Raw genomic sequence first — 5,894 nt, forward strand, 5'->3', positions numbered from 1 at the left:
TATGTTATGCATCAATAGCAGCAACAGCTTTTCCAGGTTCTGCAGTCATTTGAACAAAACTGTAGAGATGTCACACCTTTTAATTCCTCCTCGGACTCAACCCTGGCAGTACCAAATGCTTCAAGCTGTGATGCTAGGGAGGTGACCTGGGAGCTGACAATTGTAGCGTGGTCACATTGGAATAGTAAGTGACTAAACAAGTCATTGCAGGAGTGAACACATGGGAAAACCCAAAGGAAGTGACTAGAAGACCTCCCACCCCAAATAACTAGGATTGGGAAAAAGGAGGGGGGAGGGCGGGCCGCTTCAAAGAGCCATGCCATCATCATCATTGTGTATTACTCAAGAACGTCTATGCAAGGAAGTACCTTCTCCACACCCACGCCACACCCACACCACACCCACGCCACACCCACCCAGGTTTATCTGTGAAAAGCCACCTCCCTTGACCTCCCCCTTCTCCCTCTTCTTTCTGTCCATTCCTCTCCCCTCTCCTGTTCCCAATGCCTTCCCTCTACTACCTTCTGCCTCTCTACCCTCCCACCATCCTCTCCCCATTTCCAGGCTCTAGGGGGCATTATTTTCTGGCTTGGGGTTCTTTAGACCATGCACATCCCACCTAGGCTGAGAGGCATAGCTTTTCCTAGACCTTTTAGTTAAAATGGCCTAGGAGGCCCAGAAAATTGTTCTTAGCAATTCCCAAAGGGAAGAGCAGGTTACTTCCATCAGAACTGCGATGGTGGGAGGGTGGGAGAGAGTCTGGCCACCAGGCTGGGTGCTGCTCTGAGATACCCCACAACGCACACTAAACCTTCACTCTGTCCTTCATGACTCCATTTTATAAAACAGCAGTTTGCTCCATTTGCGCCCTCATGTCAAGGCAGAATGACTCTAGATTTTGTTTATGCAGTAAACAACCGCTATCGGTCCAGTATATGTCACAAGGTCCAGACTGATAATAATGTATTTACTTAAATAAAATATTTCCACCTGACAACTTATCAACTCAAGTCAGGAGCACATGAGTACATGGATGTATCACAGTCATGCCAGGAAGCTAGGCTGAGGCCCTCAGGTACAGGGACACACCAACCAACATTGTACAAGGCCCTACACAGATCACATAAAAGAGGAGTAGCTAACCTTTCATGCAGTAGCACCCACCTGCCTGCCATCAGACCCTTTGGTGCACATGTCATGGGATCCGTAAGATCCCAATGATTGATTGGCAGGTGGCAAACTCCCGTCTCCATCTCTGGAGCGTCAGCTCTACACGATGGCCTTCTGCTTCTTGCATGATGAGGTCCACTTAAGGGGACCAACTGCAATTAGCCTGGACCCAGCATGCCCCAAACCAGCCCAGTGCCTTGAAGTCTGTTCCACAGTAGCTGTGTGGCTGGGCTGTGTCTAACTGCAGTGATCCTTCCTCTCTGGCATCAGCTCACTGCCCTGCCTTCAGCAAGACCCCTCTGGATCCTGTCATTGATTCAACCCTTTCTGAACCACAATCTAAGTCATGTGTCATTGTGTGAACTGTACCATATGATCTGGGAGCTGATGTCAGTCATTAGGGTGGGAATAAAAGAACCTGTGCTTGCAGCAGTCATAGATACCAAACAAGGTTAGGAGCACTGGTGTACTAAAGCCAAGGAAATTGACATAATGTGATTTTACTGTTCTTCAGCAAATTCATTGTGGAAAGACATTGATGTATCTGTTTCTGACAGCTTTCTCATGACAGGGTACCCTGCTCCTGCGAGACCAGCCTGCTTTTGAAACTGCACAGAGTGAAGGAGTCTGGGTTTTTCTTGGCCACCGGTCAGCATCAGGGGCCACCACAAACAGGCTCAGAACTGCTGGCACTCAGCCCATCCGGTTCCAAACCTGGGGTCCCATGCCCTGCTGCCCTAACCCCCTGTTTCTTCACCCAGATTCATCCTCATTTGAATAAGTTGTTTTCTTCAACGTGGCTGTACTTGAGAACCATCTAGAAGATTTAAAAATAAACACACAGATCCCCAGGCTGTGTTCCTGGGAGTCCAGATCCATTACACAAGAGACTTCTCATTCTTATTTCCTGACAGATCCTCAGGTGACTCAAGGATAGCAAAGCCCCGCCTCCCCTTAATCTTGTTTTCTCTGCCTTCTTCCCTAGGTATGCATCTATGTTTCCCAGCACAGATGTCCAGATGTTGATCGGCAGCTGGCCACTTTTCACATTAATGGTTTTAGACTAACTTTCTTGGAAACCTCCGGCCCTCTCTTAGCTGTTCTTCCTGGTTTCTGAGACCCAGCATCCTGACCACTGGTGTCACTGTATAAATCATGTCCCTGTGCCCTGTGTTGACACTAGCTAACAAGGGCTTTAGCAAGTAGAACAGTTTGGGTGGGATATTACTAAAAAGGAATTGTCAGGGTGGGGACTGTCTTCTTATAGGACCCCAGTCTCAGAACTAACCAAGCTTTGAACAAGCAACCTCTTCCTTTGCCTCTCCAGCTGTCCTCGAAACCCTGTGTTTTACTAGCTATATTCCTCAAGCTGAGGAGAAAGTACGGTTACTGTATTCCATTCCTAACTCCAGCTTTGTCTTGGGCTATTCCCTAAGTTCCCTTACTAAGCAGTGTAAACAATAATGCCATTTTGGCTGTCCCTCCACAGAGGAAACTGGGTACAACAAACCTCATTAAATTGCTGAGTTATAACCCTATTTAACCTGACCAGGACATCTGTGTGTGTGTGTGTGTGTGTGTGTGTGTGTGTGTGTGTGTGTGAGAGAGAGAGAGAGAGAGAGAGAGAGAGAGAGAGAGAGAGAGAGAGAGAGACTAGGTATAGGATGAGAGGTTGAACAGGACCTAACCCCTAACCCAGAATGCAATTCCAACCCTACTGAAAGGTGAAGGAGAGTTTGTTCTGGGTTGAGGACGTTGTAGTTTTTCAAATTATGGCCATGTCTTAAGGATCGCTCTCAACAGAGGCAAAAACTGTACATGTATGCATGTTTGAGTGACATGCCTGAGTTATAGCTCGTGAGCTATTTCCTTCTTCTCTGACAGAGGACAAATAAAGGATTTTCTACAGAAAACTGACTGGAGTCGGTACAAGACTAATTTGAAAAGTCAAGGAGATTTTTCTCTCTCCGTGCTTACTTTTCACTTTTGCCAGTGACCTCCTTCTAAGAATTCAGGCCTTTCCTTCTTCCTCCAGGCTAGCTCAGATCCAGGTGGGTGGCCTGAAACTTCGAGAAAGCCAGAGGCCAAGAAAAAAAATCCGTTCTCCTGAGAGTCTGGAACTCGCTGATGCAGCTGGTAGGAACTGCCTGAGTCTTACCTTGGCATAGCTTCGGCAGCTTACTCCCCGGAGCTGTGGGGGAGCACCAGTCAAGCTAAGGGGTGTTCTCTCCTGCAAGGAATGAGCAGCCTGGCTCTGCCTGGGCTAGAGTCAGACTGTTGCTTCTCCAGGCTGGGAACCTGTAACAGCTCCCTTCCTCTTCTCCACTACAGGTCATATGTTTCCCCACTGACTTTATGTCTCCATGCTTCTCAGCGTTCCACCAGACACAGAATACTCTTTACTAATTATACTGAAACTAATTCTTGCTCACTATAAAAATTCAAACAAGATGGTAATGTACCAATCAAAAACAAACAAAAGTCTCCATTACATTATTTTCCTAAGATATCTAGTCTAGCCTTAGCAGCTGGGTGGAACACTTCTAGATCCCTCTCTGAGCCTTCACAGCTATGAGAGCCATGCTTTTGGTTTTACACCTTTGCTCTTGGGGTCTAGTCGGCTACCTGGAATGTTCTCTTCTCTGTTTCTGCACAGCCTTCTGAATGAGGCACACCTCCTGCGGCTAGGCCCCCACCCCAGCCTTGACCTGGTACCTCTCCTCTCCCCAAGCCTCTGCCTAGTCTTATTATAGCATCTTGTGCAACAAGTGATCAATTGTTTGCTTTTGTGTCTATCTTCTCATTAGTGAACACATTAGTGACTAAGAGGTGAGGGCCAGGGTAGACCCCCAGTGGGAACCACAGCCCCTGGGCTTTGTTGGACTATGCTATCCATTTCTATATCCCCAGGGTCAACCCAGAAGAGAGTGCAGGGCACCTAGATATTACTCAGGAGGAAGACTGATTAGAGATATCTTTATCTGGAAGTCAGTGGCTAGGGGCTTTACTCAGTCCTCAGAAGGAGGTGGGACTCCTCTTTATGGATGAATTTGGTTTGCAGCAAAGCCAGGCTACTGGATCCAGGCTGCCTGCGTTGGAGCTGCCCTGAGGTAGGGATGGGCTGGCACACACACAGAAGCCAACTGAGTCTAGGTGTCTGGACTGTAGGGCTGTTGGTTTGGGGCAGTGATGCTGCACATTCTAAAGCTGGAGGGGTCCTGGAGGTGTGAGGTGCCCAGGGGTGGAGCTTGTGGAACATAGAGAAGGGCCCTCTCTCAGGACAGAAACCAGACATTACCCTGCCTATACCCTGTTTTGCCCAATAGTCAGATATCTTTATGAATGAGACATCCAGTCTGATTGGTGTCCTGGGATTGAGTGAACCCTCTGTCACTGTCAAGTCTGGTTATATCTTTTCGTCTCTTCTCTGAGAACTTTCTGCCTTTTCCTCCTCTGGCTATTGCATCTCTGACCCCTGAGTTGGGAATGGTGGAAGAGCCTTTCACTCTTCTGTGGTGGCCATTGCTAAGGTCTTGGCTCTACACTGTCCCCACCTATATTTGCCTGTTATGGGTGTTCTAGCTCTCACCAGACTCTTTGGCTTCCTAACCCAAGGCCATCAACCTTCTCTGGGGGCTTGGTTAGAATGAGTTGGGCGGTCCTCACCCCAGAACCATGCAATCTGTGGGGTGTGGGGCTTAGGAACCTGAATTCTAATAAGTTCTTCAGAGTTCTTAGGAACAATCAGGTCTCCAAACACTGCATGAGATCATGACATCATTCTGTACTGGAGAGGATTGGTCTCCTCGGATGCCAGGAAGGAGTCTGGGTCAGTGGTGGTGAGATAAGACTGGTTGAGTGAGCAGAAACCCTGGCAGGAAGGCATTTCCCTGGCTGGGCGCCCTTGGTGCAGACAACTGCTTTCTCACCTCTGGGTCTGTGTTAGCACTCCTCAAGTGCTGTTTCCCGCAAGCCAACCAGGAACACAAGGTTCTTCTAAAGAAGAAATGTGATGGAGGGCTTGGATGTGGGCCAAAGGAGAGTGGGGAAGTAAGGAGGATTCTTTTTTTAGGGTTACTAATTCTAGAAAAGAATGAGGGGGCACTTTATCACCATCCAACAACTTGGGGAGACTTGTGAGACCAAATAATTGGAGACCAAAGATCTGCTGAAAGCAAGGAGGCTCGATGAGAAGAGACTTGTGAGGCCTTGACCCTGGTCTAGGAAGATGACTATGGAAGCTTCTAGTCCTGTTTTTTTTTGTTTTTTTTTTTTTTTTTTTTTTTTTTGAGGGTAGTTTTTTTCAGTTGTTGCTCAGTATGACTTAGGGTCTACTAATGCCTGGCACTTAGTCAGCATAGAGATGGGAACCATGAACAAGGGACACTTCTTTCACGTGCCATGACCTTTCACACGGAAGGTCATGTCCTGCCTACCTGGCCAGCCTCCTTGTCCTTATCCAGGGGTAGCTATCTGGCTGGCACGCACAGGTGCAGCTCTTGCCCAAGCCTGGCTTAGGCCTGAATGGGAGTTGTGAGAGGAGGAGAAGATGTGTTGGGGGTTGGATGGGAATGGGAGGCACTGCCTAGCAGGCTGGAAAGCCCTTCAGTGGAGTTCCCTTCTTCCTTGAGGTCCCCGTGTGTGCCAGCTGCCTCCATGGCTCTCACACACACATCACCCAGAAAGCTGACTGGCTGCCAGCCTTCTAGTATGTCACCACATCT

This window comes from Cricetulus griseus, chromosome 5, assembly GCF_003668045.3.
Source record: "Cricetulus griseus strain 17A/GY chromosome 5, alternate assembly CriGri-PICRH-1.0, whole genome shotgun sequence".
In the NCBI taxonomy this organism is placed as follows: domain Eukaryota; kingdom Metazoa; phylum Chordata; class Mammalia; order Rodentia; family Cricetidae; genus Cricetulus; species Cricetulus griseus.